Genomic DNA, 24725 nt, shown 5'->3' with positions numbered 1-24725 from the left:
CAAGACCATTGACCATGTTGGCTGAGACTGATAAGAGATGGAGTCCAACAACATCTGTGGCCACCCATTATCAAGACCATTGACCATGTTGGCTGAGACTGATGAGAGATGGAGTCCAACAACGTCTGCAGGATGGCAGGTTCTGCATTGCTATGCTAAAGTGATCCACACTTTAATTCTTTAATTAAAATCTGGATAACTCCTCTCCTACCGTCTTCTTTCTCTCTCATTCTTCTCTTTTCAATTTCTGCATATCTCCAAGTTACTTGATTTGAAAATAGAAAGCCACGTCAATAGCATCCTCCACATAATGATGTCTGTTCATATCCTATAACCTTAGAAGAACAAGGAGATCCCATATTAATAATAATAATAATAATAATTTATTATTTGTACCCCGCCCATCTGGCTGGGTCTCCCCAGCCACTCTGGGCGGCTTCCATAAAAACCAAAAATACACTAAAATATCACAGATTAAAAACTTCCCTGAACAGGGCTGCCTTAAGATGTCTTCTGAATGTCAGGTAGTTATTTTGTATATATTGTATCTAGAAACATACTGACCAAACAACAATAGCTTTATATTTGTGTACTTGCCTCTATTACTGCATTGCTGTGCTAGAGTGTTACACAGGCTACTCAGAACACCAGCAACTGTGGATTTGGGCCAGGATAAACATTTCATTCCAAGAATATTTAACGAATATTTAAAAAATACTATTTTATATGTTTTCCCATCTAGCATAGATCTGCTCATTTTTACATCATACCCTCTCCTCATATCTACTGAATATTTACCACAAGGTATTTAAGCACAGAGCCTAGGGCTTGTCGATCAGAAGGTTGGCGGTTCAAATCCCCGTGATCGGGTGAGTGCCTGTTGTTTCGGTCCCTGCTCCTGCCAACCTAGCAGTTCAAAAGCATGTCAAGCGCAAGTAGATAAATGTAGGTATCGCTCCGGTGGGAAGGTAAACGGTGTTTCCATGCACTGCTCTGGTTTTGCCAGAAGCGGCTTAGTCATGCTGACCACATGACCCAAAAGCTGTCTGCAGACAAATACCGGCTCCTTCGGCCTATAGAGGAAGATGAGCGCCGCAACCCCAGAGTCGTCCATGACTGGACCTAATGGTCAGGGGTACCTTTACCTTTATTTAGGCTGCAGAGAGGATGTATTTATGCAGCATGGCAAAAGGCATTCTGGTTTCCTTGCTAATCATGTCACATGATGCAGTTTTTCATAGACCTTTTAAAGTTCTCTTTCGACAAAGTTGTGGTCTATTCTAAGCTGCTTACTTAATTAAAATTAGTAAAAAGGAAAGTAAAATTCAGTGTAAGGCTTTAGAGTTACGATGCATCATAATTAGCTGCAAAATTAATGCTGTTCCTTGCTGGTAAAAAAAAAAGGAGGGGAGGGAGAGAGCTATGGTGTCTATTAAATATAGCTGATTAATTTCAGGTTTGACTAATATATTTAAATATTCTACATAAGGATTGCATGTAATTACTTCCAAGTGAGAATTTGCTTACTGAAAGATCATTATAATGTGATTTCTTGTGAACTTGGTAAATCGCTGTTTGTTTTGTTATCAGATTTATGTCAAATTAATTTCCTCTTCTTCCACATTAATATATACACATTCAGAGCATTAAAAAGGTTCTGCAAATACAAATGCAGCTTTTCCTGTGAAGTTTGTTTTAATTCAGGGTGCATAGTGATAAACACAAAGTTCTGTGCTGGCAAGTGTGGCATAATGTGCAGAAACTGATTTCCATTGCTGGACATTTTCCCATTCTGACTGTCCTTATGGGTACCGCTGGACAGCATAGAAGGGGAAACCAACATCAAGGAACCAAGGTTGAAGTTTTTAAATGAAGTTTTAAAATATTTTTTTTAAAAAAACAAATGAAAATTCTGCAGTTAAATTAACGAAATAGAGGCAAATACACAAATATAAAGCTATGCAATTGTTGTTTGGTCAGTACATTTCTAGATACAATATGGGATTTCCTCATTCTTCTAAGGTTATAGAATATGAACATAAACCATTATGTGGAAGATGCTATTGATGTAGCCTATTTTCAGCTCAAGTAACTTGGAGATATGCAGAAATTGAGAAGAGAAGAATGAGAGAGAAAGAAGATGATAGGAGATGAGTTATCCAGATTTTAATTAAAGAATTAAAATCCATCCCTTTGCCTATATAAACCTACCTGGACCCTGAGATCTAAGGACCTTCTTTGTGTGCCCTTGCTGAAAGATGCTTGGGTGAGTGACCTTTTCTGTGGTAGCCCCCTCCAGTTGTGAAATGTTCTCTCCTGGACCAGCTTTAACATCTTTCTGGTGGAAGGTGACGACATTGGCATAGTGCTAGTGCCCTGACTTTTGGTGCCTGTTTGACATTGTTTCTTCTGTATAGAAATGGTGTGGGACACCCCCCCCCCAAAAAAAAGATGTACTGAACAAAAAATATTCACAGATAAAGCAAACATGCCATATCAATCTTCAAAGGAAAGGCCACATGCTATCTCCTTCAGCAAATGCAACATAAAATTAAAGTTGTCACCATCCATTTAAGGCCAGTGTGGTTTAAACAGTCTCTGTCTGTATTCTCCGCTGCTTTTCAGATCACATTACCAAGGATCAAGGTAGAATTTTCCCTCTGGTCCCAGGCTGTATTCCCAAAGTATCATTCAACTAGAGATTCTGATTTGTCTTTCTATTTCAGAGGGGAATGTTGTTTATGCTTTTGGACAGCTTTTGGGACAAACACAGTAGTCTATTTGTAATCAAATCAAAATGTTTATTCGGCTTTACGCCCATCATGAAACACAACACAACAAAACAAATCAAATAAAACAGCGGACTCGTACAAGCCACAAGTAGTATATTTGTATTATTTCCATTGATTAAATGTATTTTTGAATTTATAGTGTATCGTCTGTATTTTTTTTTGTTTTTTACTTTTTTGTTTTGTAAATTGCTCCAGGACTTCCACTGAGAAGCAATTAACAAAGCTAATACAGTAAACTAAACTAACAAATGTTGTGTGGGTGAGCAAGCAGGTCACATATCAGCTTCCAGGGATGTCTCAAAGATCGCGGCTAGCACAGTAAACATATTTTTGAGGCTTTTCTTCATAAAATGACATTAAGTTTCTATTCATAACTAGTCTTGGAAAATGCCTTGTTTTATTCCACACAACCCAAAAAGTACTAGCAAAGTCAAAGTAGTATCGAGACACCCCCCTCCCCAGGGATGGGAAATGTGGAGAGTTGAGAAATACAAGTTTATCTAAACCCACTCAACAAAAAGCAATTAACAATGAATGAAGCAAAACTCAGAGTAACTAGGCCTCAAGACCATACACTGGCTGGTCTGTGATACCTTCTCTTGTTAGACACTGTCTTCTGTGGTGAAGGCTCCCTGGAGCATATATACTGACCTAACTTCTTAGACTATTCATAAATGGGTCATTAAAAACCTATCGCTGGTGACAGGGAAATCAGGAAATATTTATTCCCCAAGATACTATTTAAAATCACATGTGGTAACATGTCAGCTCTGTTCTCTTAATTGCTTCCTATTCCTAACTCAATTCGAGCTGCAGTTCCCAAAGACCTAAAGGGGTTGGAAAATTGCGGTCTTGTAAGTGCCTTGCATCCCTCTGCCCTCAGCCGGCTATTTAGATTAATGTATGTGCCTCAGAGTTGTTAGCACAGTTGTTGACAGACCATATCCTCAATGAATTTTCATCAGTGACAGAAAGTTCCCATGTTATCTGCTTACCTTCACAAGCTAAAATGGAAAAATGCGTGGATATGTGGCTATGTATGCATGCAGGATATATATAGAGGGAGGGAGGGAGGAAAAGTCAGTCTACAGTGGGATTTTTCTGCTGCCACTGGAGATATTTCTGCTTCAGATTCCAAATAACGTTTTCCTGAATGAGCAGCTGCAACTAGCAATGGGCTCTAATGAGGTCTCACTTGAAGTCCAGGCTGTTTGCAATTGAGAGTCTTCCTTCAAATTTCTATATCTTGCCTCTTAATCTCCTTCATGCTTATGTATGTCTATCTGTGCACACTAAGAACACTAACTACTTTGTTCTTTCTTCTCCTGTGGATGTGGCAAATCTTCTTTGTTTTCAGAAAACATGTCTGCTGCAGGAAAAAGACAAGTCCACCATTATTTACACTGTACGCAATACAGTGAAAGTATATCAGCTTTACCACTTAAATAAGTGTTCACTAAACGTAATCTATTCTACTCAGGAGAGGGACGAGGTTGACAGGTGAACATTTGAGCAATGTGGGATGCACTGAAGAGAAGAACTCAGACATAATGAAATCGGTATCACATTTGCTTTCAAAGATTTACAAGATCTTCTGCTTCTCTGTGGTCTAAAAGCAAGTTGCTGAGAACATTAATAATAAAAATATTAACAATACTTTATTTATTAATAATTATTGATTAAAATATCAATAATCACCATAACAGCCTATTCTGGACAGGGTTGCATGCTCCTTGAAAAACCAAGCTAGCAATCTCAGCACTGGCATTCAAAATAAATAAAAGCAACAATTACAGGAAGCAGGAATTTACTATTTATATGTGCTATGAGAGCTTGGTGTGGATCTTACCCGTGTGAGATATCCACACCCATGCATCATGCTTTCAAGAAGCATGAATGTCTACACTGTGTAATTCAACTCAGCACAAGAAGTGATTCTCAATTAGGCTTGTAACATTGTAAGCCGCTAAGCCTAAGAGAGTCCAATCATAATATATTGTGGTCTGCTAGGTGCTTGGCAAACCCACATTTTTTCCTTTTCTCCCAGTCACATTCTGGCTGTTAAAATGAGAAAGTTTATCAAGACACTGAAGGGTGCCATATATGACTGATGAGATGTGTTAGGCTGGGTAGGAAACATGTTTCATAGGCCTATTGTAAGCATTATGACCTTGGTGGAAATTGCTTACCATGAAGAGGTCATTTTTGGCTGTCACACTGTGCCATAGCCTTTGATGATTCCATTTTATGGCCTTTTCTGGTTCCACTTTGGGAGATAGGACCCTTAACTTTAGAAAAGAAAATTCAGATAGGGTGTAGGCTAAGAAAACCATCTAGATTATTTTATATAACTGCCTTGCACTCATCAATCATAATTTACCTCTCTATTTATTTTTGTCATATCTCCAAACTTTTTCATCAATCATTATGCTTTCTTTTAGGGCACTGAACAAAATACTAAAGATATTCAATATTTGGCACTGGAATTAATCTTGGAGTCTTAGTGGAAAACATCTTCCACAATCTATATGAAAGTTAAGGGAAGAATAACCATCTATCTTTCTGTTATTCCTTCAAGTGCTCCCTAGTCTTATGGGCAAAAAAGAAAGAGATATTCAGGCTCTCATGACTGGTTCTATGAGCTAATTCTTAGTGTCAGCACAATGGACAGCTCCTCCATTAGCAAACAGGCTGCAACCTGACCCCATCTCTTGTACCAGCAGAAGGACGGACACTAATTCTATAATACCAAGGCTTTTCTCCAGCTCACAGAGTTGTGGACAGTTTCTGGAAGGTTTATGTGGCTTATTTGATTTGATTCTTAAGCACTAGGGCTGCACACCAATCTGGGGAGCACCCAGTCTTGCCTGGGTGTGGTGCTAATGTTTAATGAGGGTTATTGAAACACCAATTAAACATAGAGTTGTGGAAGAAAGAGATGGTGCCTCTTCTTCCTCCCCTCCTAAATGAGATCAGGAGGGTTCAATCCTGCTGGGTGCTGCTTTGCAAGTGTCTTGCGAGTGCCTCACTCACCAGCTGAGAAGGTGCTTATGAAAGAGCACTCTGCAGCCCACAGGATTGAATCATCCACTCTCCAGCTGGTGAGCAGAGGATTCAATCCTGCTGGGGTTTGGTTCTCCTGCATGTTTTCTGTAGGAAACACACTAGTGAATAATTGGACCCCTGCAACTTTTGCACCCAATACTTCCTTTTCTGACAGCCTTGGATTTTTCCAGATGGCCTGGCCCATCCTAGAGTAATGGTGGCTATCTTGACCTGTCTCCCCACAACTCCAGATCCCCACAAATTGGCCCAATTCAGGCACATTATTTACTTCATCACAGCATTTGTCTCTCTGAAATGTATGGAATTTTAGATGGGATGAGATATAATATCATTGCGTGACCCTCTTGCAGGATACCAGGCTCACAGGCCTTCTGGGGACCTTGGGAGCTGCCATAGGGGACTGAAGAATTTTGTCCCCAGCAGATCAAGTTCCCCAAAGAGCTGTGCTGCTGCAGGGGACTATGCTTTGCAAAGTTGCAGTTGATTTTTTGTGAGACTCTTCACGCACCTTTTCTTACCCAGCTACCATAAGCTTGAATTCTAAGCCTACTAAAGTAAGACGCATGTGACTGAGGCTTCTTAGAATGATGATGGTGTGAATGATAGCAGCATCGATTAACAGAACGAGTCTTTTCTTACAAAGAATGCTTACATAGAGTGGTGTTTGACAGGATAACAATGAACCTGTGGCAGGAGTCATAGGAAAAACATTATAAATTGATGGGGAAATACTAGAAAGCGCTGTTATGATACAATGAGTCAACTGAAATGAATAGGACCATAAGTAAAGATGTCAGATAAGACTCTTTCTCAAACCATCAGACTTATTATTTACTGATAAAAAAGACAAAGGGCACTTTCACCTATAATCGCCTGAATGACAGAAGGATAAACTTCTAGTGTGGGCCTATATTTGAGGAGTTCAATTTTGGGTGTGCAATCAGTCCATGCCCGGGGGGAAAGAGTGGAGAAATGGTTATATTCCAATATTATAGGAAATACAACTCATCTCTCTGTATATAAAATAATCCTCTGTATGTGTTTTGAAGGCAGGGGTGGACAACACTGATTCTTCCAGATGTTGTGCACTACCCATCAGCCCCAGCCATACCAGCTACTGGAAAACACAGGAGAGGATAGTGCTATTGCATACTGGGCTTCCCATAGGCATCTAGTTGGCCACTGTCAGAACAGGATTCTAGACTTAGATGGGCCTTGGTCTGATCCAGCAGGGCTTTTTTATATTTATGAACAGACACAGAATATACAAATATTTGATTCATAGATAAGTAGCAATTAGAAATGTGCCTAAAAATGAAATTTGCAATGTTTAGCGGAAGGTTGTACGCAATACTTTTGCCTGAATGCAATACTTCTTGTTAATGTAAATCCATATACAGGGTGATTCAGAATGAAGTATACAGTTATTCTGAATCACCCTGTACTTTGCCTGCAATCCTATCTATACTGACCTGGGAAGTAGTCCTATAGAACTCAGGGTAACTTCTGAGTAGACATGGTAAGATTGCACTTGTTTTCAATGTCTTTTTTGATCATCCCCTTGTGTTTGAGAAGCTGTTCATGTAAACTGAAACCAAATTTTTGCTGTTAAATATTATTGCTGAATATCAATATTGTTTTTTTAAAAAAATCACATTTAACAAATAAAAAAGAACACATCTGACAATGAAAGTGAACTGCAGATTTAAGGATTAGTTAACAAGGGAAAACATGGACAGCAAAATTAATACACATCTGACTGAGAATTTACCATGTTTCCTGCAGGGAAATCAGTTTTGTTATTCTTGAACCTAAACCATAACAAAGAAGCAAGCAGAAATGACAGAAATGAAGCCCAATAAAACAATAGTTGAAGAGTGATATGGAAAAACTTCACAGAAAAAAGAGACTGCACTTTCTTTAAAGCAAAAGTATTCAAGGGAAATGTTTTGCAGAAAAGCAACATCCAGCCTAGAGCTGTTGGTTACATTCCACTGGAAACCAATGGTGCCATCAAAAACAATAATTATTGTCATTCTTCTCCACACAGAATACCAATGGCACAATGGCTTTCAGAGTAAGCCCTGTCAGCTACAATTGATTTAATAGGAACAATACCAATAAAAGGCATTACATCCACATCACTTCTCTAGGTGACAGTCTCCAGAGAAAACCGACAGGGTTTAAGCTGATAAATATTTTAAAATCTTGATGCCAGCGTTCTTAAACTTCTCAAGCAACAATATCAAGGACTGTGGAGTGATGCTTCATACATCAGATACCAGCATATCATTACAAAGAGCCCTTTGAGAGATAATGTGTTTTAATTTAAGAGACAAAAGGGGGGGGGGAACCTGCAACAGTCTTCAATTTGTCTTCAATTTGTCTGAGATTCAGACATTGGTAGAAAGTTCTTAAGATGCCATTAAAAACAAATAACATTGAGTGCTTGGGATACAGTGGTTGAAGTAGAGATATGTGTTTCAGTGCTTTGCTACTCCATGTGAGAAGAACCCAGGTCATTGGCAGAGGAAGAGAGGTGCAGGGAGCACACTGCCCCCAGCAGCTCGATCCCGGTGGGGTGCCATCGTGGCTGCCCTAAAAAGGACAACTTGGTGCCCTCCCCTCCCATTTCGCATACAGAAGCCAAATGACTGGCAGCTGGATATTATTTCATTACTGGCAATGCAACATGATCCTTGCAAATGACTGCGGACTTTGGGGAGCCCACATTCCAAAGTGAACTCCTCCAATATACAGGCCCCTCACGCAGATTCTACAAGGTGGTTTGAGATCCTCATTTGTACCTTTCCCTCCTTTCTTATATGGGTTAAAGCTGCATGGAGTGGTTAGGGAAGACATGGAAAGCCCAAACATGTAAGGAAAGCAATAGCTTACCAAACATGTAAGGAATGCAATGTCTCTGGAAGGTCCAGCACATCAGTATGTACTTTTGCTCCAAGAGGCATATTTAGCAGGATTTTCCAAGTACCGTAAATTTCCCTCTATAACACGCAGATTTTTTCTCCTAAAAAGGAAGGGGAAATGTCTGTGCGTGTTATAGAGCGAATGTGTGGTCCCTGGAGCCGAAAAAGCAGGCAAAAATCAAATCGCGGGTCTCCTAGAAGGGAAACTTGAAAAGAGGAAGCGGCTACTTTCCTCCATTCTGCCTCAGGGTCTTACTGCCCACCCTCCTCTGTTTCGTTGCTGTGTTTGCTCAAACGGAACAAAGAGCAGGGAAAGCCCCTCCCCTCCAGGCAAGCAGAGGGGAAAGTGTCGTCTTTGTGCTCCGGTACTGCAGGGGGAGAGGGAGAGAGAGGGGGGAGGGAGAGAGAGAGAGAGAGAGGGAGGGAGAGAGAGAGGGGGAGAGAGAGAGAGAGAGATGGCTGGCTTGGGTGGAGGGAAACTTTTGCCTTTCTTTCCTCCCTCCCGTTAAATCCCTCTCCTGCATTCCTCCCCTCCAGGCAAGAAGAGGGGAAAGTGTCCTCTCTGTGCTCCGGTACTGCTGGGGGAAAGGGAGAGAGAGGGGGGAGGGGGGAGAGAGAGAGAGAGAGAGAGAGAGAGAGAGAGAGAGAGAGAGAGATGGCTGGCTTGGGTGGGGGGAAACTTTTGCCTTTCTTTCCTCCCTCCGTTAAATCCCTCTCCTGCATTCTTAGCCAGCTGCTTCTCTGCACACCCCTCTCATGTCCCTTCTTTGTTTTTCCTTCGCTCCCCACTTAAAATGTGGTTACAAAGCATAGATCCACATGGATCCTCAGGATCTTTGCATTGGGTCACCCCAAATTCACCATCAGATCACATAGCATGTCCATGGCTACAGCCTGCCCCCCCAAAATCACGCACCCACTGTTGCCTGGGGCTGCAATGGTGCAAAAACGTGGTTAAAAAGCATGGATCCACATGGATCCTCAGGACCTTTGCATTGGGTCACCCCAAATTCACCATCAGATCACATAGCATGTCCATGGCTACAGCCTGCCCCCCCAAATCACACACCCACTGTTGCTTGGGGCTGCAATGGTGCAAAAACGTGGTTACAAAGCATGGATCCACAGGAATTCTCAGGATCTTTGCATTGGGTCACCCCAAATTCACCATCAAATCACATAGCATGTCCATGGCTACAGCCTGCACCAAAAAAATCACGCACCCACTGTTGCCTGGGGCTGCAATGGTGCAAAAATGTGGTTACAAAGCATGGATCCACAGGAATTCTCAGGATTTTTGCATTGGGTCACCCCAAATTCACCATCAGATCACATGTCTGTGGCCACAGCATGAAGCCCAAAAATGATACATCCACTGTTTCATTCAGAATGTTTTTCCCTTTGTTTTCCTCCTCTAAAAACGATGTGCGTGTTATGGTCAGGTGCGTGTTATAGAGCGAAAAATACGGTAGCTGCTGCACTTTCTAGCTGCCTCAAATGGCTCTAACCTGTAAAAGGAGTCGGAATGAATGAAACCCCTCTGACCACCTTGTCAAATGTAATATTTCCACTCAAGTGTGTGAAATAGGACAGAACTGGCTATCTGTTGGTCACATGAGAAACTGACACTGACTGAATATGTGCTCCCCTAAATGCCACCACCTGGATCTGAGGGCAGTAGGCTAGCTTAGAAGGCACTGGCCAGGCTGTGCATCACACAAAACTCTGTCCTCAAATGCAGTGGTTTTTAACCAGTGTGCTGTGGCACCCTGCGGGCAACACTGGCCTCTGTCCCTCTTTCCTTCCCTCACTCCTCTGATGCCTTCTTGCGTCTCAGACTCCAGGGGCAGCAGTGGCTGCCCAGAGGACTCCCAAGAAAAGGGGGAGAGAGAGGAGGCTGAGGGAATTTTCCACAAGGGACGGGTGTTTGAAAAAGGGTGAGGGACTGCTGGCTCTGTTGGCAAGGGGTGACATAAATGGGCTCCTGAGTCCCACAGGGGATGCCGCAGAAAGAATGTAGTTGGTTAAGGGCGCCATGGACCCAAAAAGGTTGAAAACCTCTGCTCTAATGCAATGTTGTGGCAAACAGTGCAAGTGTGTGCCATGTGAGGAAAAGCAACATATGTACACATGGTACCTGCTTGATTGATTGGGTGTATTTCCCAGTGGTGCTAAAAGTTTTCTCTGTACATATGATAGAAATGTACAGGAAAATGGCCACAATCAAAGTACATTTTGCTACTCCTAAGCTCTTGGCAGTCTACTTATTTATGTATTTAGGAAAAGTCATGTTCCTTGCTCAGAGTGGTTTGCAAGAAAATAAAATTTAACTTGAAAAAACAACAACCTCACAGTAAGTTAAACCTTCAAATACAATACTTAAGCTCAATGTTGCTCAAGGGCACATAACTGTGCTGGACTCTGGCCAATGAATCTAAAGCATGTTGATATACAGAGTTAAAAATAAACAAACCCTGGAAAATGACAAGAACAATATTGGCCCATAAAGTTGTCCTGCCAAAGTTTTGGACAGCTGCTATTAAATAACCAATTACACGATGATTGATGCACTAAAATGGATGTTTAATTATAAAGGTCTTCTATGTGCTTTATCTTATGGTCTCCTCTAATTAGCCCCTTTTAATTTTTATGTGCAGAGCAGGGGAACGCTTCATCTCAAGGTAAGGAAGCAGTGAATAATCATGGCCATCTTTCATCTGAGAAAGTGAATCATCTTGGAGTTAAGGGGTGATATGATAGCCATGTTCAAATATATAAAAGGATGTCACATAGAGGAGGGAGAAAGGTTGTTTTCTGCTGCTCCAGAGAAGCGGACACGGAGCAATGGCTCCAAACTGCAAGAAAGAAGATTCCACCTAAACATTAGGAAGAACTTCCTGACAGTAAGAGCTGTTCGACAGTGGAATTTGCTGCCAAGGAGTGTGGCGGAGTCTCCTTCTTTGGAGGTCTTTAAGCAGAGGCTTGACAACCATATGTCAGGAGTGCTCTGATGGTGTTTCCTGCTTGGCAGGGGGTTGGACTCGATGGCCCTTGTGGTCTCTTCCAACTCTATGATTCTATGATTCTATGATTCTATGATTCTTTGTTCTTTTTTGGGGTGTTTTTGATTGACATAATGATGCAGCTAAAGATCTGCGCTTTTTAAATAAACGTGTTAATTGTTAAGGCAAAACATCTTTTCTGTTGTGTTCAGTGGCAACAGAGAAAGTATTTCATGATCCAAGGTGGTGCGTGTGTGCATGTTTGTTAGGATACATAAGCAGCAACTCGAGTCCAGACTCAGATGAGAAGGGAGCTGGCCAGCTCTATCAGACCACTGACACCAGAGGCAGAGGTGTTGGAGACCAATCCAGGACCCAGCATTATGATCTGGCTTCTCCAGAGCTGTATGTCAGCAAATATTTCCAAGCTCAGGCTCAGATAACTATGAAATACATGCTTCAAAGGAGAGGCCATATTTGAATGTCCCCAGCTTCTTATCCAATCTGGATCATAATCTGAGCTAGAAATGAATTACTGGTTTCTGTCTCATCCCCCAAACCCTCATAATAAGCACCCCAAAAACCTTTCCCTTTCCCTTACATGGTAGTAGTAGTGTGTGTGTGAAAATAGTGGTGGAGAAGACACCACCCCTTTTTGTTTAGTTTTCGTTAACCTTATTATCAGGTTGGGTGAAATGAGTGGTGCATTATTAGGTAGTCACTCAGATGTTGCATGTTTGCTTTTTTCTGCCCAGAATGGGTAGTAACATTTTTGAGTGTTCTAAAGTTGATTAACACCATTTGCTGTGAGAGACTGAGACAGTATAAAGATCCTACCTGGAAAGTTGATAGGGAGGGAGTGGTTTTGTTGCTGTAGACAAGGCACCCCCAAACTTGGCCCTCCAGATATTTTGGGACTACAGTTCCCATCATCCCTGACCACTAATCCTGTTAGCTAGGGATGATGGGAGTTGTAGTCCCAAAACATCTGGAGGACTGAGTTTGGGGATGGCTGCTGTAGAGTGACTAAATGGAGGTGTAAATTGTGCTTAATGCTACCAGAGACTTTTTGTGGAGAACTGTGTGTATGTGACTTCTATTTCATTTATTTTGTCCAGTCATTAATAATCTTTATATAAGAAACTTTTATTGTCTTTATTGCATTTGATTTTTATGTGCGATGTTTTCCTTTTAAAATGTTTAACAGCATATTTTTTTCTGTTAATGATGTTGCTTTAAATGTCAATCATTATTGTATTTGTACCTGATTTTTGTTTGTAGCATTGGATAGATTGCAATGTTCTGCTTGAGATTCCTTTGGTAAGGTGAAACAGTTTAGAAATGATGAAAATAAATGAGTGAGATTTGCTGTTCTAATATTTTTTTTTTCACCTGCCCTGTTGAAGTGGACACCCTTTCAGCACCTGGTTGTCATGGAGTGTCTGGATGCAGAGGAGTGGTGGGAGGCACCAGCTGAAGACCCCCCCCCCCCAAGGGAAGAAGGCTCAGAACCTGGGGATTGGTGGTGGGATGACAATGAGTGGTCAGAGAGAGAAGGAGGAGGAGACTGGGAGGAGGAGGTATAGGAAGCTGAAGAGGTATCAGGGCTTAGTGAGCAGGTAGAGGCTGTGGCAGAGGGCAGTTCAGACTCAGAGGCAAGAGAGGAGGTGTGCCAAGAGACAGTGATGAGGCAGGCTGCTGAAGAATCCAGGGAGTCTCCCCCTCCTGCTGTGACCAGCTCCCCCTGGTCTCCCAGAATACACATAGAAATGAAGGGGGCAGAGGAATGAGAGGCAAGAGGATGAAGCCTTAGGTGCTGGTGAAAGAACTGGGCGAGAAGCCTTAGAGAGAGGTGGGAAGCTGGGCACCTTCAGTCCTCGCAACTGGGAGAAGACCTACTGCAAAGAGTTGCTGTGATCATGGCACTGTTTTAGTTTCTTTGAACAAAGAGTTAACTTCACTGACATCAGTGTTTTTTTATTGCTGATCTACTCCTGACTCCGGCTCCTGACACTGGTGCTCTCCAGACATCCGACTGTAACTGCCAACCATTGATCATGCTGGCTGGGATTGATGGCATATGTATTTATTTACTTATTATTCCCATGCATATGCCCCCTTTCCATGCAACAGCTCACAACACAGCAACAAAAATGCAAATCAATATGTCATTACAATAACAATCAAATACTAAATCATTTTGAGAGATAATATGACAATCCCACAAATAACTCAGTGTGGCTTGACACATCCAGAGGGCACCAGGCTGCTGAAGGCTGATCTATGGTATATTAGACAAGGCACTGAGTGTTACTGTTGGAAAATGATAACTTAGTGCCACCAGTTGTTGTTTGTCCCATTCACAAATCACATCTTTTCCCGGCCCACAAGAGCCTTTCACAATTTTTCATGTGTTTTCAGGTGTGACTCATTTATCTTGCTCGCTGCAGCAGGATTGAACCTGTTTTAAAATGGTGGGTGAATAGCCTCCTAAGCATTTATAAACTGCCGCGAGTACAAATCCTCTTCAAGGGTAAACCAGATTATAAAACTGAAAGCATGAAGATGCTTCGTCCCATTGCCTAAGCCAAGAACTCCAACCTCACATGCCAATTGCTTTGACAAGCAAAGAGATAAATAAATTCTCTGCTACAGACCTTCTGCCTGACAAAGAAGGTTTTACAAGAGTGTAAAGAACCTGCAAAAAAAGGGTATATTTTGCAAATGTTTTGTGGGTGGCTTTATTTGGCATGGAGAAAGTCTGGCAATTCAAAAATACCTGACGAAAGTTGATGTAACACAGCTGAGAATTTTGGATCAAGAACGTAATATGATTTCTCTCTGGTGTTCAGGTATTAAGTGTGAATTATAGCAAGTAATCCCCTTCATGGATCACTGCCTTGCCGTGGCGAAGGGGCTTGAAGAACTCAGAGAAGCTATGAACTATGCCGAGCAGGGCACCCAAGATGAACAGGTCATAGTGGAGAGTTTTGACCAAACGTGATCCACCTGGAGGAGGAATCGGCAAGCCACTCCAGTATCCCTGCCAAGAAAACTCCATGGACAAAGACAACAGGCATATAAAAGTTATGACGCTGGAAGATGAGCCCCTCAGGTCGGAAGGCGTCCAACATGCTACTGGGGAAGAGCGGAGGGCAAGTACAAGTAGATCCAGAGCTGATGAAGCGGCTGGGCCAAAGCCGAAAGGACGCTCAGTTGCGGATATGCCTGGAAGCGAAAGGAAAGTCCAATGCTGTAAAGAAAAATATTGCATAGGAACCTGGAATGTAAGAACCATGAACATGGGTAAGTTGGAGGTGGTCAAAAATGAGATGGCAAGAATAAATATTGACATCCTGGGCATCAGTGAACTAAAATGGACGGGAATGGGTGAATTCAGTTCGGATGACCATCATATCTACTACTGTGGGCAAGAAACCCGTAAAAGAAATGGAGTGGCCCTCATACTCAACAAAAGAGTGGCAAAAGCTGTACTGGGATGCAATCTCAAAAATGATAGAATGATCTCGATACGAATCCAAGGCAGACCTTTTAACATCACAGTAATCCAAGTTTATGCACCAACTACTGGTGCTGAAGAAACTGAAATTGACCAATTCTATGAAGACTTACAACACCTTATAGAAGTGACACCAAAGAAGGATGTTCTTCTCATTATAGGGGATTGGAATGCTAAAGTAGGGAGTCAAGAGATAAAAGGAACAACTGGCAAGTTTGGCCTTGGAGATCAAAATGAAGCAGGGCAAAGGCTAATAGAGTTCTGTCAAGAGAACAAGCTGGTCATCACAAACACGCTTTTCCAACAACACAAGAGACGACTCTACACATGGACATCACCAGATGGGCAGCATCGAAATCAGATTGATTATATTCTCTGCAGCCAAAGATGGAGAAGCTCTATACAGTCAGCAAAAACAAGACCTGGAGCTGACTGTGGCTCAGATCATCAGCTTCTTATAGCAAAATTCAAGCTTAAACTGAAGAAAGTAGGAAAAACCACTGGGCCAGTAAGATACAATCTAAGTCAAATTCCTTATGAATACACAGTGGAAGTGAGGAACAGGTTTAAGGATTTAGATTTGGTGGACAGAGTGCCTGAAGAACTATGGATGGAGGCTCGTAACATTATACAGGAGGCAGCAACGAAAACCATCCCAATGAAAAGGAAATGCAAGAAAGCAAAGTGGCTGTCCAATGAGGCCTTACAAATAGCGGGGGAGAGAAGGCAAGCAAAATGCAAGGGAGATCGTGAAACATACAGGAAATTGAATGCAGATTTCCAAAGAATAGCAAGGAGAGACAAGAAGACCTTCTTAAACAAGCAATGCAAAGAAATAGAGGAAAGCAATAGAATGGGAAGAACCAGAGATCTGTTCAAGAAAATTGGAGATATGAAAGGAACATTTCGTACAAAGATTTCCATAATAAAGGACAAAAGTGGAAAGGACCTAACAGAAGCAGAAGACATCAAGAAGAGGTGGCAAGAATACACAGAGGAATTATACCAGAAAGAAACGGATGTCTCATATACCCCAGGTAGTGTGGTTGCTGACCTTGAGCCAGACATCCTGGAGAGTGAAGTCAAATGGGCCTTAGAAAGCACTGCAAATAACAAGGCCAGTGGAAGTGATGGTATTCCAGCTGAACTATTTAAAATTTTAAAAGATGATGCTGTTAAGGTGCTACACTCAATATGCCAGCAAGTTTGGAAAACTCAGCAGTGGCCAGAAGATTGGAGAAGATCAGTCTACATCCCAATTCCAAAGAAGGGCAGTGCCAAAGAATGCTCCAACTATCGCACAATTGCACTAATTTCTCACGCTAGCAAGGTTATGCTTAAAATTCTACAAGGAAGGCTCAAGCAGTATGTGGACCGAGAACTCCCAGAAGTGCAAGCTGGATTTAGAAGAGGCAGAGGAACCAGAGACCAAATTGCAAACATGCGCTGGATTATGGAGAAAGCTAGAGAGTTCCAGAAAGACATTTACTTCTGCTTCATTGACTATGCAAAAGCCTTTGACTGTGTCGACCATGGCAAATTATGGCAAGTTCTTAAAGAAATGGGAGTGCCTGATCACCTCATCTGTCTCCTGAGAAATCTCTATGTGGGACAAGAAGCTACAGTTAGAACTGGATATGGAACAACTGACTGGTTCAAAATTGGGAAAGGAGTACGACAAGGCTGCATTTTGTCTCCCTGCTTATTTAACCTATATGCAGAATTCATCATGCGAAAGGCTGGGCTGGATGAATCCCTAGCCGGAATTAAGATTGCCGGAAGAAATATCAACAACCTCAGATATGCAGATGACACAACCTTGATGGCAGAAAGTGAGGAGGAATTAAAGAACCTTTTATTGAGGGTGAAAGAGGAGAGTGCAAAATATGGTCTGAAGCTCAACATCAAAAAAACGAAGATCATGGCTACTGGTCCCATCACCTCCTGGCAAATAGAAGGGGAAGAAATGGAGGCAATGAGAGATTTTACTTTCTTGGGCTCCATGATCACTGCAGATGGTGACAGCAGCCACGAAATTAAAAGACGCCTGCTTCTTGGGAGAAGGGCAATGACAGGCCTAGACAGCATCTTGAGAAGTAGAGACATCACCTTGCCAACAAAGGTCCGTATAGTTAAAGCTATGGTTTTCCCAGTAGTGATGTATGGAAGTGAGAGCTGGACCATAAAGAAGGCTGATCGCCGAAGAATTGATGCTTTTGAATTATGGTGCTGGAGGAGACTCTTGAGAGTCCCATGGACTGCAAGAAGATCAAACCTCTCCATTCTGAAGGAAATCAGCCCTGAGTGCTCACTGGAAGGACAGATTGTGAAGCTGAGGCTCCAGTACTTTGGCCACCTCATGAGAAGAGAAGACTCCCTGGAGAAGACCCTGATGTTGGGAAAGATGGAGGGCACAAGGAGAAGGGGGCGACAGAGGACAAGATGGTTGGATAGTGTTTTCGAGGTTACCAGCATGAGTCTGACCAAGCTGCGGGGGGCAGTGGAGGACAGGAGTGCCTGGCGTTCTCTGGTCCATGGGGTCACGAAGAGTCGGACACGACTAAACGACTAAACAACAACAACATAGCAAGTAATTATCCCTGTCACCTTGCCTGGAGCAGCGATGTTTACCACCACCCACTTCTGAACCTACTGGAAATATGCTGTGTTAGAGATTAGCATGATTTCAGTTTACAGTGAAGCGGACAGTGGAAATGCTCCATATAAAATCATAGACAGATGAACACGCATGACAGCACAGGAAGGCAGCTATGCTGCCTAAGGAGCATCTTCTGCACAAACATGGTTGAATGATTGATTCCACTTACATCTCAACTTTCTGCTGATGCTTCCCAGGTGGATTACAGTTTTAAAACACTAAACCAAATTAAAATATGGAACGGAGTTGGGGAACCTTCAGATCTCCAGATGTTGTTGGACTACAGCTTCCATCATCCCTACCCATTGGGTGTGCCAGCTGGGTCTGATGGGAATTGGAGTCTAGCAACAACAAAGATTCCCCAGCCCTGATACTGAGCAACAGAGCCCACTTAGGCTGTTGGATGACTCAAGGCACCATGGCCTGGACTTACTTTGTTTAAATTGGTTGCACCTGCTGAATGTAGGCCTGTATTGCAGAAATGTTGCATTTCCCCCCCAAACACCATAATTTATAGGTTTTTTGTCAGCATTTTTGGTACTCAACATCACTGAATCTGCGGTTTGGCAACAGCAATGTTTACACCTGTGCTCTTGATTAATGAAAAATTTAATAGGTGATTAAAATTAGATATCGCTAGGTATATCATGGCTGATAACCACTGCTGCTGTATGTATATGTGTGTAAAACAGTTTTTCCATTATTCTTTTCATCTCGGCTCTGTTCAGTACTAGAAAAGACACTGACCCAACACTGAGAAATGTTTAGAATATATGGTATTCACACTGCATACAACACCAATGGTGAGAATGGTATTGTAAATGGATGGCACATTATGGATATTTTTTTTAAAAGGAATATGGTTTTTGCAAACTTCAGTTCAAATTGACCTGATCTGCACCTCCAGGATAAACCTGTGCATTGCAATTTAGTTAGCTTTTGCACCTCGTGAATATTCCATTGTAGTTTTCGCCTGACAAAGCACATCAACAGGCTTTCAGAAATGTGTATTTTTAGAGAAACTATTTTTTAAATGCATATCTCAAAGGGAAATGCATTTTACAACATGTGTTTTGAAAACAAATACTTTTAAGCTTCAATCCTAAACTCAATTACCTTGGAGTAAGGCTCATTGCACTCATTGGGGCTTACATCGGAATAGATAGCTTGCACTCTTAAAATATATATTTAAATGCATATTTTTGAGCAAATTTAATGGGCTTTTGAATGAATAATGCAAAAGGAACACAGATTGAAAATAGACTGATTAGTTCATTCCTGATGTCTCCTTTGAGGTGCCTCAGCACTCAATATTATATAGGACCTAACTAGTTTACCTTTTAGAACATGGCTAGAAGTGAATAGGATTTGACCCTATTTGATTCCTAAGCAAAGCAATTTTTGGTGTCTTAAGAATTAATGCAGCCACACTTCGCTCCTTGATGCCACATTCTTAATCCTACCAATCTTCCATGACTCAGTCCCCTCAGAGGCTTCATACTGCTGGTTTTTGCAATCTCCGCTTTAGTGGTATGAACAAAATCTGAGGATATTCATGTGGGTTTTTTTCTTGCAAAGAAATTCATAGAGGCCTAAGAAGGAATGCAATAAAGGTAAAGGTAAAGGGACCCCTGATCATTAGGTCCAGTCACGGCTGACTCTGGGGTTGGGGCGCTCATCTCGCTTTATTGGCCGAGGGAGCAGGCATACAGCTTCTGGGTCATGTGGCCAGCCTGACTAAGCCACTTCTGGCAAACCAGAGCAGCGCACGGAAACACCGTTTATCTTCCCGCCGGAGTGGTACCTATTTATCTACTTGCACTTTGACGTGCTTTCAAACTGCTAGGTTGGCAGGAGCAGGGACCGAGCAACGGGAGCTCACCCCGTCGCGGGGATTCGAACTGCCGACCTTCTGATTGGCAAGTCCTAGGCTCTGTGGTTTAACCCACAGTGCCACCTGCGTCCCTTCCCCGACAAATGTGTCCTCTCTCTCTCTCTCTCTCTCTCTCTCTCTCTCTGTGTGTGTGTGTGTGTGTGAGAGAGAGAGAGAGAGAGAGAGAGAAGCCATTTACCTGCTGTTTTAATAGTTTACTTCAGAAACAGAAGTACTTGACCTGGTGACTGTTAATTTATTTCTCGGCTGTAAATAAGGATTAATCTTCAGAACTACAGATCAAGGTATGTTTGTGTATTTTTCTTCAGGGATGCAGAAGACTTTTCCATGGTTTGCATTCTTAAATGAGCTAACCTAATTTGCACCTCCCTTACTAATATACAGATGGCAACATAATTATCCATCAGGTTTTGCACTTCTCTAAATTTTGTGTTACAGCTCATGATTTAACAAAAACTAACATGCAGGAAAATTGCCTTTTTATTATAAAATGGGTTGGAAATTAATACATTGAGATAAAATACATATTTAAATGTGTGTTTTGTGATAGAATACATCAGGATAACCAATGTGTTCTCCTTTAGACATTGTTGCCCTACAGTTCCCAAAATCCCTGGCCACTGGTCATGGTCTCACACTGGTCATGTGTTCCCTCAGAATCTTGGGGTAATGTTAGTGGAAATTACATTTTTGCTTATTTAATTTGAATCCTGACATAGATTGGATTTCGGGCAGAGGTAAGTGTTTTGCCCCATTCTTCCATGGATATACCATATAATGGTAAAAGGACGTGGGTTGTGCTGTGGTCTAAACCACTGAGCCTCTTGGGCTTGCTGATCAGAAGGTTGGCAGTTTGAATCCTTGTGACAGGATGAACTCCCATTGCTCTGTCCCAGCTTCTGCCAACCTAGCAGTTCTAAAGCGTACTAGTGCAAGTAGATAAATAGGTACTGTTGTGGAGGGAAGGCAAATGGCGTTTCCGAGCACTCTGGCTTCCATCACGGTGTTCCACTGTACCAGAAGCGGTTTAGTCCTGCTGGCCACATGACCTCAAAAGCTGTCTGTGGACAAACGTCTGCTCCCTTGGCCTGAAGCGAGATGAGAACCACACCTTGTAGTCCCCTTTGACTGGACTCAACCATCCAGGGGTCATTTACCTTTACCTTTAATACCACATAATAAGATGCAATCTATAAAGAGGGCATGATTCCTTTCACATATCTGAGAAGATCCATCATTTTCCTTTAATACATCATGGGAGTACTTGTGTATCCAAACTGTAAGTGTTGAAAACTACAGCCTTTGGTGGTAAGGTGGAAGCATATACAGTGGTACCTCGGGTTACATACGCTTCAGGTTACATACACTTCAGGTTACAGACTCCGCTAACTCAGAAATAGTGCTTCAGGTTAAGAACTTTGCTTCAGGATGAGAACAGAAATTGTGCTCTGGCAGCGCGGCAGCAGCAGGAGGCCCCATTAGCTAAAGTGATGCTTCAGGTTAAGAACAGTTTCAGGTTAAGTACAGACCTCTAGAATGAATTAAGTACTTAACCCAAGGTACCACTGTACTAGATCAGGGGAAAGACTTGGTATCTTCTTTCAGATTTTGATAGGTAGGCAGCATAGGAGCCAACTCCTAGGGGTCAAAGGGACCTAATCAAATATTTGAGGAGGCTCCCCCTGAAAAGTTGATAAGCAATGACATTCAAATGGTGTGCATTATGCAGAGCAGGGCTTACCTGCCCTGCCCCAAAATATTTGATTCAAGTTGGCAGCAAAGTAGATCTTGATAATTTTTAAGAATATGAAACTATATTTACCATGCATGAAAGAAAACCAGAAAGACTCCTGATAAGTCATTTGATTTTCCTCAGATCCTGGGGGAAATGTAAGATTTTATACACAGACCTAAGCTCCCCAAAATACAGAGTCCTTCAAACTTCTTCTTATTACTGTTTTAGCTTTCATAAGTCCTGATGTGGGGACAGCTTGACCCTTTCCCTCTTTTGGAGTGGAACAACAATCCTATTTCAAATGAAATGGGGTAGTGGAATAGGACACATTGCTTAGCTGTACACCCTTCACTTGAAACTGAACAGAATCCAATGGATTTCAATGCTCTAGCAAAGAGGGATGCTCAGGGCAGAGTGTATGTCTTGAATGTAGAAGATCTAAGGTGCAACCCCTAGCACCTCCAGTTAAGATCCAGGAGCAAGTGATGTGATAGGCTTCTTTCTCAGACCTGGAATAACCACTGCCAATCAGAGTAGATAATACTGGGCTGGATGAACAAATACTATGAGCTGGTATGAGGCAGAAGGAACGGAAGGTGCTTTGATTTGGCCAGCCTGTGTCAATTATATTATTGTTTAAAGCAAGCAGAATTTAAACATGGACATCTTCTTCCCCTTTGAGAGATGCTACACAATAGAGAACTGCCCATTAATGCTAGAGCAGCGCTATCTACAGTAGGCAGTAAAAGGAAACCTTTTAAGAGGTCTCGAACAAATGTCCTTACACGCTTTATCCCTTTGTATTCTCACTCAATGTACAGCCATTAGTTCACACACTGCAGGTAACAAATAGAAATTTTGAGGGCTATTGAACACTTTGTGTTTTCACAGTACCTCCGTGCAAAGTTATTTAGCACTTGTGTTTCTATAATTGAGATGCATTGGGGAAAATCCATTGCTCAATGGCCCCTAAAATTTAAACTTCCCCCAGCACCGCTTGTACATTGGGATGCAATATAGCACACGTAAGAAGGATGACTGGCTCACAAAGGTTTACATTATATCTGGATTTCTTTCTTTAGAATCACAGGCTGGGTTATTTTCTTTCCCCCTGCTCTTGGAAGACTCAAATCACATCTCTTAAAGGGGCCAAAAACAAATACATAAATACAGACTTTATCTAGATTCTCAAGCTTTGAGTTATTGGGGTCTTTTAAAAAGAAAATAAGTTCTGTTGCACAAATAGAGTATTCTCACTCTTATCACACATACCAGCAAGACAGCAATCTTTGCTCTTCTCACTACAGTTTTTTATTATTATTATAAAAAGATGTGTATACATTAAGGTTTCAAAAACAACAACGTACAAACAAGACAAACAAAAAACAAAAAAACTATGACTGTGCACAGCATATTATTGGAGTTAGAATAAAATAAACAGATGCTTTGGGGATATCACAATAAAACAGATTCAGCAAATGGGCGTTCTGAAAGTAAGAGTCACATATCAATATGGTAGTCTTGCAGCATAGGGACACGGCTTTCATGACTAGCAGGGAATGGAAGGCTTTTCATAAAAGGCCATGGGGGTGTTTTACATATGATTAACTTGATAGAAGAGTTTTGGAAGAGGATATTAATCATATTGGAAACCCCACTGAAATAAGTATGAGGTTCTGTGTTGTGTTTGGTTTTTTAGATCATGTTGCTACTGCTGCTACTATTGACATTGTGCTCCTGTGCAATAGCCTTGGGTCTTCTTCAGAGCATCCAACACTTTCCCTGACAGAGTTGTTACCAAATGTCACCCAAAGGGAAATGCCAAGGCTATTCTTGAGACTATTCTGCTTGATAAAACAGCTGAGGGATTTTGAAGTAATCAAGCAGAACAAAGCATGGCAGCTCTTAGGATAATGAGGAACTGTAAGGAAAGCAACAACAATAAGAAAAGGGGCTTTGATAAGGTTGGTGACATTTCTTAGAGGGGCTCCATAGATCTCTAGATTCAATGTTCATATTGCAGGGAGAAAAAGCACAGGCCATGCCCACTCAGAAGGTGGAAGAGTGAATGTGCATAGAGGGGATGATTCCTGAAGAAGTGGGCTCCAGTCCATGAATTTGCTAATCTTTTATGCATTCATTCATTTACACTATTTACATAACCACTTAATTACCAGAGTTTCTAAGCTGTGTACATAATAATAATAAAAACAGCACACAGTGGATAAGATCAGTTAAGAGAAAACTCCCTTGAAATGCTGGCTGAAATAGACAGGTCTTTATCAAGTGCCTGAAGTTCAACAGGGAGGGAGCCTGTCTAATCCCAGCTGAAAGAGAAGTCTATAGAATCAGGTCTACAAAATGCATGGCTTCTGGCTGAAGCAAGCCATTCATCTCAGCCATTGGGAACCACTGAACAAAGACCCTTTAAATGCCACACTTTGTTGTTTTTGCTGCACCAGTCTATTTTTTTTTTTTTTAAATAATATTTATTAAAGTTTTAAAAGTTACAGAAAGAAAAGAAAAAGAATTAAACATAACAAAACCATACAATACAATACAAAGACAAAAATACTACATATACATAACAAAAGTAAAACAAAAACAATTAAAAAAACCACATCCAATACTTTCAATGTTGTTAACTTTCATTTACTTGTTTCAGCAACCTCCTCACACCTCCCTTTTTTTGTATTCCACTTCGATTAATTGTTTCAGCAAATCCTTTCCATCTTCCTCAATTTTCTGTCCTATCATTTAACTTAACAAATTCTAACATTTTTTCCTTTAATCCATTTACAATCTATTGTACTTAATTCTTTATAGCATTTCTGCTAAAGCCATGTAACTTCATTCCAACATCTTTCTAACATTCCTTAATTTTACAATATTTCTGTAGATAATCTTTAAATTTCTTCCAATCTTCTTCCAGCATCTCTTCTCCCTGGTCTCGGATTCTGCCAGACATTTCCGCCAATTCCATGTAGTCCATCAACTTCAACTGCCACTCTTCCCGGGTGGGTAAATCTTGAGTCTTCCAATACTTTGCAATGAGTATACTTGCTGCTGTTGTTGCATACATAAAAAATGTTCTATCCTTCTTTGGCACCAATTGGCCGACCATGCCCAG

At 41.6% G+C, this 24725-nt stretch overlaps 1 long non-coding RNA gene across 1 annotated transcript in view; it reads left to right on the top strand.

Moving 5' to 3' along the window:
* Positions 1 to 8853: 8853 nt before the first annotated feature.
* The window catches only part of LOC307212979, a 503369-nt gene continuing 487497 nt past the window's right edge, over positions 8854 to 24725 (top strand). The window contains exons 1-2 of the long non-coding RNA XR_013837321.1: positions 8854 to 9142; positions 9340 to 9818. This is a non-coding gene — a long non-coding RNA (uncharacterized lncRNA). The remainder of the gene's footprint in view (positions 9143 to 9339; positions 9819 to 24725) is intronic.

Source organism: Podarcis cretensis, assembly GCF_951804945.1.
Source record: "Podarcis cretensis genome assembly, chromosome: 3".
Classification (NCBI taxonomy): domain Eukaryota; kingdom Metazoa; phylum Chordata; class Lepidosauria; order Squamata; family Lacertidae; genus Podarcis; species Podarcis cretensis.
Note: the sequence above shows the minus strand (reverse complement) of the source record. Positions and strands in the feature narration are given on the sequence as shown.